Source organism: Copadichromis virginalis, linkage group LG7, assembly GCF_057382275.1.
Source record: "Copadichromis virginalis isolate Kocher_CV1m ecotype Utaka linkage group LG7, C_Virginalis_male_GT1.1, whole genome shotgun sequence".
In the NCBI taxonomy this organism is placed as follows: Eukaryota; Metazoa; Chordata; class Actinopteri; order Cichliformes; family Cichlidae; genus Copadichromis; species Copadichromis virginalis.
This window is the reverse complement of record NC_140624.1, coordinates 365,372-378,206: the sequence shown is the minus strand read 5'-3', so window position 1 is coordinate 378,206 and position 12,835 is coordinate 365,372. Positions and strand designations below refer to the sequence as shown.

General features: G+C 39.0%; 1 pseudogene; it reads left to right on the top strand.

Moving 5' to 3' along the window:
• Positions 1–1,066: 1,066 nt before the first annotated feature.
• LOC146704118 (arg8-vasotocin receptor-like) lies at positions 1,067–6,158 on the top strand (annotated as a pseudogene).
• Positions 6,159–12,835: the final 6,677 nt, after the last annotated feature.

Genomic DNA, 12,835 nt, shown 5'->3' with positions numbered 1-12,835 from the left:
TTGTCTGTGGATTTCTCGGTTTGAGTAGCAGATGCCTCCACTCCTCTTGCTGAGATAAGAAAAACCCGGGACACCATGCACCTCCACCTCACTTCCTGGCTGACAGGGTCAATGCGGCCTGGGTAGGCTCTGATTGGTTGCTGAGCTAGGTGCCCTCACGTGGGGTGAACTGAGAGGTGCATTCAATGGTCATAGGAAATACGACGCTTGTTGATGTGGACAGTTAATATAAAGAGAATAAGTATGATATTTTTCATCTGGGCTACATGTGGTTTTTATCTGGGCTTTAACAAAAACAACATTCCAGCCTGTTGCCCAACACATTCCTATTAAAGCAACATCACAGCAACACATTTAGAGCCCCGAATGTTTGCAGGTTCAGCTACAGTTACCTTATAACAATTCCTCTGCAAAGCTTATTATGCTGGGGGGAAAAGCATTTAAATGTTATTTGTGAACTGTTGGGTGGGACTGTCTTTTCTTATTGGACCTCAAATATTCATAAAGTGTATGAAAAAAAATTGTAAATAAAAATTGTGTTACTCAGTTCATTGTACTTTAAACACTTTACATTTTCAGCACATTTTGTGACTTTTTAATACCCACAAAAGTTCCTAATAAACAATACCTACGCGGAGTTGTGGTGATGTGGATGTTGTGTAAAGCATCGGGAAGGGCTTAGCTCTGCACTGCAAAAAAATGTTTTTTTTTTAGCCATAATGTTGTGGAAGTCACATTTTAAACTTTTTGTCTCCAAAGCAAGACAAGGAATCGGAAACGCAGCACGGATCATTTTTGGCTTGATTATATTTATGCTGATATTCAAACACAGTTTCAAGAAAACGCACGTTTCGCATATTTGAACACTTTAGATTGCGTTGGGTACACCTTCACTGAAAAGTATCCCTCATTGATGTCTATGTTCATTTTGCATTTATTTTTACATTTTATTTGAATTAATGTGTGCTTGCCGCAATATAAATTAATCATTAGGTGCCTCATGTTTTTGCAGTGCATCCTGCTTTGCGCACGCAGTCTGAAATTTGACTCGAGTTTAAAAAGCGCTGACAGGAGACACAATTCACAAAGCAACGAGTTTCTCTCTACGGGCGCCAGGTAGCTCCATATACGGATTGGAGAGGCACTTTGCAGCCCCTCTGGCACTAAGTCTTGCTAGGGCGCACAGAGGGGCAGTGCCATGTACGCTCCTGACAAACGTATGCTCCTGAACGAAGAGAACCAGACTTTGGTGTTCACTGTCACCACTGACCTAATGATGGGAACGTCTGGAAACGGCACCGACCAGCATAACGGATCAGATCCGTTTGCAAGGAACGAGGAGGTGGCACAAATAGAGATAATGGTTCTGAGCATCACCTTCGTGGTTGCTGTCATTGGGAACGTAAGCGTCCTGCTGGCCATGTACAACACAAAGAAGAAGATGTCGCGAATGCACCTTTTCATCAAACACCTGAGCCTGGCCGATCTGGTGGTTGCTTTCTTCCAGGTGCTGCCACAGCTGTGCTGGGAAATCACCTTCCGCTTCTACGGCCCAGACTTTCTCTGCAGGATTGTGAAGCACCTCCAGGTGATGGGAATGTTTGCGTCCACCTATATGATGGTGATGATGACCCTGGATCGTTACATTGCCATCTGCCACCCTCTGAAAACCCTACAGCAGTCCACACGACGCTCGTACATCATGATCATCTCCACGTGGATATGTAGCCTGGTGCTCAGCTGTTCACAGTACTTCATCTTCTCCCTGAGCGAGATCCAGAACGGTTCGGGCGTCTACGACTGCTGGGCGCGCTTTATCGAGCCCTGGGGCGCCAGGGCGTACATCACCTGGATAACCGTGGGCATCTTTCTGGTGCCCGTGGTCCTTCTCATGATGTGCTACGGGTTTATCTGCCACAGTATTTGGAAGAATATTAAATACAAGAAAAGAAAAACGACGGCTGGTGCGGCAAGCAGGAATGGACTGATTGGAAAGAACTCGGTCAGCAGCGTTACAACTATCTCAAGAGCCAAACTGAGAACCGTTAAAATGACTTTTGTGATCGTTTTGGCGTACATTGTTTGCTGGGCACCGTTTTTCATCGTGCAGATGTGGTCTGTGTGGGATGAAAACTTCCAGTGGGATGGTGAGTGCTTATAAATGAACAAAATACTTATTAAATGTCACACTTTTAATCGTTCTAAAAATGTTGAGAATTGCAGGGGGAGAAAATGAACAGAAACTTAAGAATCGCGTTGCGCAAGGGAAAAAAATCCCCGAATTGCGCGCCTTTACGCACGAACTTATTTGACAAACAAAAACAAAACGTGTAAACATACTAATCTAAAACGTATACAGTGTCAAACCTTTCACGCACACGCGCTCACATGCACACCCACAACTACATTTCACCAAATAAATGAAATCTTATGTTCCGTACGTGTCCATTTGGAGAATTTTCCAGGGAGATTTAGGAAGGAAAAAACCCTACATCTGCATTTTGAGACGTTAAGTGGTGAAATGTTATGGCGCTTTAAAACCACGCCACTAGTATAAATTATGTGCAAGCAACATATTTTGTCCTGTCCACAAGGTGTTTCCCTTTTATCTCCTCTTGTCTAAAATCAGATTACATCTTTTTTTAACCAAAGTTTTAAGTCACATTAGCCGAACCTGTTTTATACAATTTATATGGTACTAATACAGCAATACTATATTATTGCACTAATTATCAAATGCTCTACTTTGCCTTACTCGAAGTATTTTAACCTGTTTTTTAAAAAGTGAATTCACAGAAAAATATTTCAGACTTTTGTTCAAAGTTTATCAGTCTGACTGTGGATCAGTAGAATTAATTATTGCTGGCTAGCTGATAAGTTCATTCCGTTCTTGGCTGAATTCAATTGTTAACTTTTGGTGACGGTGTTGGGATGGGTAGGTGTGTGTGGGGTGAATGCTAAGAATAAAAATTTACGTGTAAAATTCTTAGGTTAGCTGTATCACTTTTCATTATTATCTCTTTTGTTTTGAAATAAAGTTTTTGAAGTCCTAGTGAGATGGATAATTCCAACAACTCAAACACAAACAATGACAACTGCAATTAGATGATAAAGTCAGATATTGTGGTAGTTAGCTGGAAGGCCAAAGCCCACAAAAATTGGGCCCAAAGCTCTCAGTGAGAGTAAATTTTACAGGAAATCTACAGATGATTCACATTTACACATTTTCAAATTCTGGTTTCTAGTATTTTTCTGCCCTATCATAAAGTGCAACATAAAGTGCAATATAACTCAAATTTGTAGAAATTTGGGGAAGTTCTAAAAAGGCACCATCGTAGGTTTTGTTGTTGTTGCTGTTGTTGTTGTTATATATGTCATCAACCTGCAAATGATTGCAGGTAAAAAAACAACAACAATCATTTATATAGCTCTATAAACTCATGTCATGGCACTAAATAAACTGTATGGGCCTACTATATTGGCAGCTGATGAAACAAACTCCTCCCTGAGTTGGACCACTGTTTATAGCTTTCCTCGTCTTCATTATAGTTTTTTTCCTTATAATTTTAGGCACCAAAATTTCTTGTCTTGGCTTAGAAAATGACCGTGGCTGCAGTGAAAACAGATCCTGTCATTTTTTAAATGCGTTAATTTATCGTCATGTCTGTGAAGGTTCTCAGTTTTCTTTGCAAGCTCCTTTGATTAATTTATCGTCGCTTCCTTTGTTACTGGTGTGAGGAACTCTGTGACAGTGAAGACACCAACAGATCACATTATCCTCCAATCAAAGTGTTTCAGATGTAGGAAGAGAGAAGGAATTTATACTTAAATCTATCTGACTAAGTGTCAGTGTTTGAGGAGGTGGATTACCGCCTTTTGCTTATATTATGAAAATTACATTTTATTCCAAAAGTCTTAAAACTAGTTGGATCTGTAACAGAGATTTCTTCTAACTTTGGCACACCTTTGTAACTTTCAGAGTCTGGCACATTTAGGCAGCATTTAGACACCAGAGGCACTGAGTTAAACAGGCATTTCTACAGCCTGTACCAGATGTTTTGCGAATTAATCATCCTTTCCCTCCTTCCTCTCTCTGTTCTCCAGATTCAGAGAACACAGCAGTGTCTCTGTCTGCACTCCTTGCCAGTCTCAACAGCTGCTGTAACCCGTGGATATACATGATCTTCAGTGGCCACCTCCTCCAGGATTTTGTGCAGTGCTTCTCGTGTTGCCGCAAAATCAACACCGACTTCAAGAAAGAAGACTCAGACAGTAGCCTCCGCAGAACGACTTTGCTGACTAAGATGACCAATCGGAGCCCAACAGGTAGTACCGGCTACTGGAGAGAGCTGGATAATTCCTCCAAGCCCTCTATTCAAGCAGAGTAAACACATGTTTGACAGTGGCACCAAATGGCATGAATGACAGGAACTGCAATGTCTTAAAATTATACAGAAAACCAAGCTTTTTTTTAGTTTGAAAAAAAAAACATGAAACAGGGTGTTGCGAGGTTCACAGAAGCAGAAAATATGGACACATTAGGGAATGTGCATACATCTTCTTTCTTTCTTTAGATAACCTCAGCAGAAACGTTAGATAAATAATGAGAAAAAAGCATGCACAGGCTTTAAATTGTTCTATTGAATGTAATCATAAATCTTCAATATTCAGTGTTTTGCAGATTCCTGCATGAGTTCTTCTGAGTGTTTTTTTTTCCTTTTTTTTCTTTAGCGAGAACCTTTTTTTCCAGGAATCAAAGGTTGTTGTGCCTCCCCGCAGTGCTGCCGAACACCCTTCCCTGTTAAAGTGTTTACAAAGATAAAACCCATATAGCAGCCGAGATGTGTGTAGTGATGGTGAAAACAACTCTTCCAGACCACTCGTCTCCAAGTAACCAAGGCAGTCACCTCATCCGTTGTGTTTAGCTTTCCGTTTTTCCTGTTTTTCTTAGAACCACATTTTAGTGGCTTGTAAATCTGATTCGAACCTTTTGCTTTGACCTGAGGGAAAAAAAAGTAAAATAAAATAAAAAAGGGAAGCATGTGGAGTTACATTTATCAGCCAGATTTTTGTGGTTATGTGCACTTTTATGATTTGTTGAAGGAATTGTTTCATGTTGCACAAGACAGTCCTAAATTTGATGGCTTTCATTTCTGCTCAGCATTGGTAAATGAGATCTCCTTCAAGTTTTATAGACACACACACACACACACACACACACACACACACACACACACACACACACACACACACACACACACACACACACACTCACAGATAGAAAGCAGGGGGCTCTGATGAAGTGAGACTGACCACTGCTGGATAAGTCAGCCCACCTTCTCACAAACTGTTCCCATGTCTTTCATAAAATCTTGGGAAGAAGCTCACACATTCCACACACAACACATCAGCACACTTCCTGATTTTCCTCAGACATCCTGCACCACTGGTGGTTCTGAGTTTTGGCTTCATTTGCACTCGAGATAAACAACTTCCTGGAAATCAATATGATATGTGACACCATAATGATTGTCGGATTAAAAATAATCCCCCCCACCCCCACAAAAAAGCTATATTGAATCAAGATTGTACATAGATATTGTGTATATATGTGTGCACTGTGTATCAAAGTATGTACATATCAATTCAAATGTTGCATAGTTGTATATTAAAAACACTTAAATGTCTGTAAATAGGAGTAATATATGTAAATCTATTGGGCATGAGTTGCTGGTCTGTAATGGCTTGTGCAAATCTTTAAGAGGTAACCTACTGTAACACCTTATGTTGAAATATACACGCCAATGTATTAAATATTACGTTGTCTTTGTTCCTGTTTTTACTACATGGAACATTTCATAGTTTGTGCTTCATGAAGCTGGTGCACAGCCACAGAAATTTATGTGTGTTATTTCTGCTGAAAATGAAGTGCTTTGTGAAGTCATGTCTCTTGCCAATCTAAGCAGTTGAAGCTTGCCAAGCTCTGGAATTATGCAACTGCTTGACCTTTCAATTGAAAACGTGTGAATGGGAAATTCTGCTAATGAGCAGCCTTTTGTCAACATGTTGTCCACCCCCATACTGATGGATAATATATGTCCCAATAGAATGAATAGCACCTTGTAATAAAGTGATAAATCATCGTATTAAAAGGTCATTTTACCTATTCAACAGAGTTAAGATTTTTTTACTGTTTATTTTCAGTGTGAGGAGGTTTTGAGATACATCTATCTGTAGGATTTCTTTAGTAGAAAAATGGGCAATGGAAAAATGGAAAATGTCCAGGTAATTTTGTCAGTTTTTCATAAATGGTAAAATTCAACATGTGGTTAAAAACAGTAGGGGGAAAAAGTCTAACAAGAAAAATCCCTTCATAGTAAAACCATATTTTCACAGATTTTACTGTGTCATGTGCCACAGTTTTCCTGGGTTTTCATGCAAAGTAGTTGTTGCCTTGAGCTTTAACCGGCTGTTGGCAACTCCAGCTGATTAAAAAGAGATTTAATGAGTCATAACTTTTTAATAGATTCTGTTATCATTACGACAAAGACAGACTAGCCCAATGTTTATGAACCAAGCTAACCAGTTGTGAGCAGTAGCATCACATTTATCCTACAGATTATCAGTACAAGAAACCAGATGAGCACACTTCCTCAAACACCAGACCATTGCTTTAATCCATCCAAAAACCATAGCTCCCAACAGGCTTCACAAAACAGAGTGTTAATAGTTTTCAGAGGGCCAGGTTGTTGTTTCAGATTCTAGTAAGATTTGTGTTGTTTTTTATTTTCTTCATCCATTAAATCAAAATTCTACAAATCTCAGAGGCAAATATCTCAAAATCCAGACACGTGAAACCAGCGTTGTGAGAAAACATGTTTCCTATTTAAGCTGACCCTTCAGTCATCCTTTAGATTCCATCAGAAATGCAATTTCATTTAATTTAATAATAGTGATAATACTGTAATATAATAATAATACTGTGTGATTGTGTAACACATCATATTATTGCATTATTCTGTTTCACAATAGCAAAAATGTCTTAGTCCTTTACTTTAGCAGCCACGCCACACTGCTTAGCATTTGGAACAAGAATGATATCTGCTGTTGCTTAGTGCATCTGTTGATAATGACGCTTTTTTGGAGTTCCCCTTTGCAGTATCTAAAACCTTTCCACCCCACTATGTCCTCTAAGGTACAATTTATCACCAATCATGTGATTTTAAGAATGCAGGGGTCTGTTGACTGTGTCATAGATGGATGACAGAGGAACTCGTTACAGGAAATGATGACTCCTTCACATAGCGCTGAGTACATCAAGTTCTGACTGGTTTTGGAGAGACAGTTGTTTTAGATATGGTGAACATAGCTCAAATTCCTCACCTAGCATACACTGTGAATCTCATTACAAAATGCCAACCATGAAGAAGCATTCCTACGAAACGCTGGCCATGAGCCAGGGATAGGGGGACAGGGGGACAGGGTCTGCAGTCAGAGTCTAGACTGAGAAAATAATAACTGAGCTTCATTAGAGACTTTGAACAACTAGGACCTCAACTTAGAAATTCAGAAAACAGACATCTTACTATAAGGACTGCAAAATTAGGAGCATATCCACAGAATATGTGCACAACCCAAGATTTTCTATATTTTGTATTGGAAACATGAAACAGGGCAATGCAATTTGTACAAAACCAAAACCACAAATGCAGGTGAGATGGCCAGAGATCTCTATTAGGAGAGGTGAACCCTACAGCGTCTAGTCAGGGGTGTCAAACTCCAGTCCTTGAGTGCCAGCATCCTACTTGTTTTTGAGATATCCCTGCCCTACCTGCTACTGATTACCTGGATCAGGTGTGCTTTGCCAATAAGAAGCTACAAGGGCAGGTTAGTTGGGAAACCAGCAGGACAGCAGCCATCAAGGCCTGAAGTTTGACACCTGTGATCTAGGTAAAGCCAACTGCCAGTCAAAGTGGATACATCTGTAACTTGAAGCCTTAAAAAAATTAAATAGCTAAAAAATATTTATCCCCTAGATTTGTTATGAAGTAGTATATTACCTATAGAGACCAGAGCATTTTGTATCAGGCTGTGATCATGCCTTATTCTGATGGTCTTTTTACATAGAAGTTTGTGAAGAAAGGCTTTTTCTTTCTTATTTTTGCAAATCAGTTTCAGCATACAGTTATTTATTCACCCCGAGCTGCTTGGGAGATGAACAAAAAAAGGATAAATGGATCTCACTGGAGTGCAGGGGTCTGTGAAGAGCGACAACATCAAAGACTTTTATATCTTTTGTGTGCCACATGTATGGATACCTCAGGCAAAGACAGAGTTGGAGGGATGTCAGTAAGGGGTCTGAAAAATGCAGAGATATGAGCTGCAGATGCATATGAAGGTCTTTGTTCGCTGGCACCCTTCTGAAGAGCGACTTCACACTGACTTCGCTCCAAAATCTCAACGCCATGAAACATTATTTTTCAAGCACCACTTTGCTCTTTCTTGGAAATCCCTCAGCTTCTCCTTCAGCATTTAAGCTCATGCCACAGAATTCAGCACAAGAATTCCTAATGATATCCAATCTGTCATATTCTTTAGCTTAAAAAACATTAAGATCCCGCATTGTTCGGGAATCATGCCAAGAAGACTCATACTCCCTTTCTTAATGACTAAACAACTTGTGTTTTTCCAGCAGGAACCAAGTCCTGTTTTCTGTTATGATCTGGACAATTGTGTCCACAGCTGCCTTCCCTCCACCTGACACCCTGGCCTTTCCTCAACCCGGTACAGAGATTCTTGCTTGCATGCTAGTGTAAACGAAACAGGCTTTACAAAATGTTTAGAAAGTCAATAATCTGACAGAAGTGTTCATGTTAACAAATGAGGGATACAGATTTCTTTCTTTTCTTGGCTGAATTAGACTTCAATTGGTTAATGGTAACATAACAAACCAGATGTGCTGCTTCTAAGTGGAGCCGACTTGAAAGAGTCTCAAACACAGGAAGTTCTTTCAGCTCTCTGATGAGAGTTAAATGAGAAGAGGGTCTGTCAGAGTGGCAGCATATTTGCCTCAGTTACATACAAGCCTCTGTCTTCCTGCTCCATTGTTCTCCTTCTGTTGTCCATGAAAGTAACGCATATTTCTATTTACCATTGTGTTCTTTAATCACCCCCCAGAGATCAATCAATCTATTCAAACAGGTTGATCTAAAAAAAAAAATGCTAGTACACAAAATCTGGAAAATAAAGCATTCACATTCTTCCAGACAAGGCTTGCATAACTAACTTTTTTTCTGTTACTCATGTTCTGTGTTACCAAACAAATTTCCTTCACATAGATTGTGGGCAGCATGTCTATTGTCTACTTTTAGTCTCAGCTGTCAGCAAATTTCTTAGGCCAGTTGACCGACTGTAAGTTATTGTTTCCTAGTTGCAACAGAATTTATTTAGTTCAGATCGTTGAATGAGTGGAATTTGATTACTTATAAAATCATTATGTTAAGGTGGGATTTTCTTAAAGAAATATAACATTAAACTAAAGTAAAACTAAACTAAATTAAATAAAGAAGCAGCATTAATTTGATATCAAAATAATAAAACTGGTCTGGACAGCTTAATAGTAGTAATGATCAATTTATTATTTAAAAAAAATTCTCAAATACATAGTACACAACAACACAACAAAAATAGTTTGCCACAGAAAAATTAAAAAGATGAAGAATCTGGATGTGTTTTTGGTAAAAAAAAAAAAAAGTCCAGTTAGACTGGTTGGTTGGGACCGTTCTGACTTGACAAGCTGAGTATGTTTGTAGGTGACAATGAGCTAAACAAACTACAAATAATTAATATGGTGATAATCAAGATGTACTGTGTGATAGAGGGTAGCTCAGCTGGTTTAAGCTCTAAAACCACTCTGGGAACGTGCATTGCTTCATTAACCACAGACTGTATAAAAAGGAGAACACGGGCATATTGGGACTAGAGCCTATCAGCTAATATGAGCATTCTTAGTTAGCAAGATGCATTCAGAGACTGTGTACATAAATGAACAGCTGCTAATTAGTATTTGGTAAAATTACAGCACAGACTTCCTCCTTTTGTACAATTACCAAATATCAATTAAAAAAAAAAAAATATATATATATATATATATATATTGACTGGGGAAAAGAAAAGGGACAAAGAAAGAGGGAAAGAAAAAGAGCGGGGAAGAGGGACAGTGATAAAGGGCAAAAACCAAAAACCAGCAAAACAAACAGACAGAAACTACATACATCGATCACCTGGATCACCTGTTGGGAAAGAAAAAAGAGAAAATAAGCAAAGAAAAAGAGAGCAATATAATAAACAACATCATCACGATGATCTATGTGAATATAACAGTAAATACCAAATATTAAATATTATTGTGCGGCACGTAATATCGACAGCGCACAGTGTGCTTTGAGGTAGCAGCCAAAAAGGGTGTAGTTTGTGTGTGTAAGCACCCGTGTGTGTAAGCACCCATGTGTACACCTGTGAGCATGAACGCGCTTGTATTTAAAAGGTTCCTTCATGTAATGATCTGCTAGAGGGTGTGGGGGGCCACAGCCCCGTCCTCCAGGGCATGAAGCAGGAGATCAAGGTTCCAGACATCCAGAGGCCCCAAGAGCAAAGGAGACCAAGGAAGACCAACAGAGGGGCAGCCGCGCCACTGTCCCGGAAAGAGCTGAGGGGAGCCCCAGATGAGGGGTCACTCAGCAGCCGCGGAGCAGAAGCCAGGGGGGGTTGCAGTGACGTGCCCGTGAGCTCCGCACCCAGACCCAATGTGTTTATTTTTTACTTGGAGAAAGATCCAAAAACTACAGTACAAAATTTTCATTTTTATAAGGGTGGAGGTTTAAGACATTCATTATGAGTCACACGTTTCATACAGAGACCTTTCAGTAATGTGACCTTCTCTCTGTTGCCACTGCTACATGAGTGAAATGCAGTAACTATGACTTCACCAAAAACATCACATGTTTTAAAAAATTAATAAACTTTAATACAGCCAACAGGTTTTTTTTTTCTGGATAGACATTTTGTGCTTTTAACATGCACCTAAGCAACCGCTTCGTCTCATTTCTCAAACAGAAGGAAAGGTCACATGTTTAGATTTTATTAATCAAAACAGGTGCTTTGATGTGTCGTGGGATCACAGCGCAGGGCTGTACATAGTCTGCATTTAGATTACAGACTTGCTGTGTAAAAACAGAACCCAGGTGGAAATCAAAGGCAGAGCACGAGAGGCAAAATGACAGGCTGCTGGACATGTTATTCATTAGTTCACCAGCCCCTGTCTTACAAACAGAATATACAAAACATAATTAAATTCTTTACTGAAGAATTTGGCAACATAATTAAATTATGATGATAAAACATCACAGTATATTGCTCTATATGTGTTTATTACTAGTCTGAGGTATATTTTGCACAAAAATGTCGAGCATGTAATGGCCAGAACATGAGAGGAGAGTGATACCTTCATAGCAGAGTTGTTGCTTAGACACCAGTAGCAGGTCAAACTGTTTTTGTGGACAATGATTAACAAAGTGTCAGCTCAATGGATTTCATTGCTTGTGCACACAGGTCAGAGAATCTTGACCCTCGTTAATTATGAAGGCCTTCTCTGTGGTCACTAGAAGGACAGAGATGAGGTATTGCATGGCTGCTTGATCGATGTCTTTTCCAGTAGCTGACAAGCACAATCCGTTACCTTCTTAGAAATGTGTTCCCTGAGAATTCCTGAGAATCTTTAGGCTACGTTGAGGACCGAAACCAGAGGAATCACAATATTTCTTTTATAAATGAAAACAGACTTTATGTAAACTTGTTAATGCGTACTGCTCACTTTTCTGAACATTATAAAAAGGAGGAGGGACAAGAGTCTTTAAAACATGTAGCTTTATAACTTTTTTTTTCTATATTAGCTCCCAAGCTCAAGAAGTTTAACTACACATCTAGTGCAATTTCGACAATATCTATGTCTCTTTGAGCTTAGATTAGAAAAGGTAAATGTGTGTAAAATTACAGAAATCTATATTTAAATTACTTTGGTGTATTGTGCATAGCCATGGGGGAGTTTTCTATCAATAGGAAAAACTTTTTAAAACACAGTTAAAAGTCAGAAATGTATATGTCCACTTTTACTTTCCAAAGTCATCCGGTGGGCCAGATTGGAGTCTTCACCAGGCTGATTCTGGCCCCCAGTCCTTATGTTTGACACCCCTGTGCTAAAGAAAGGCTGTAGGTAGATAGGATAGGTCATACATTAGGAAAAGAAACAGACTTGAACTACAAAAAATATGAGAAATTTCCTGGATATCTACAAAATGCAACAAGGCAACTGGCAAGGTAATTAAACATATACTGGGATGATAATATACTTTGATTATGGACAGGTGAGGCAGAAAATTGGAAAAGCAAACAAAACTAGACAAAATGTAGAGAGTAAAAGTAAAGTGCCCACAAATGTCTGTGATTTCAAAATATGACAGGATATTACTGAATAAAAAAGAAATTCAATAATTATGATTGTGTTTTTGACAGCCTGTTAAGTTATAACCAAAATACCTAAATGTAAGTGTACAATAACAGTTGATTGTTGACTTTATAAATAGCAGTTTGAGATATTTATCCCAAAAAAGCCACATTATGAGACCATACCAGAACTTGTCATATTGTTAGCATTGTTTTTTGAATGAGACTCTCTCTAAGGTCAAGGATGGGCATTCATGCTTAAACGTAGTAAAGTTTGCATTTTCCTTTTATAATGCACCAATGAATCCCACTTTATCATGTACTTTCATATGCT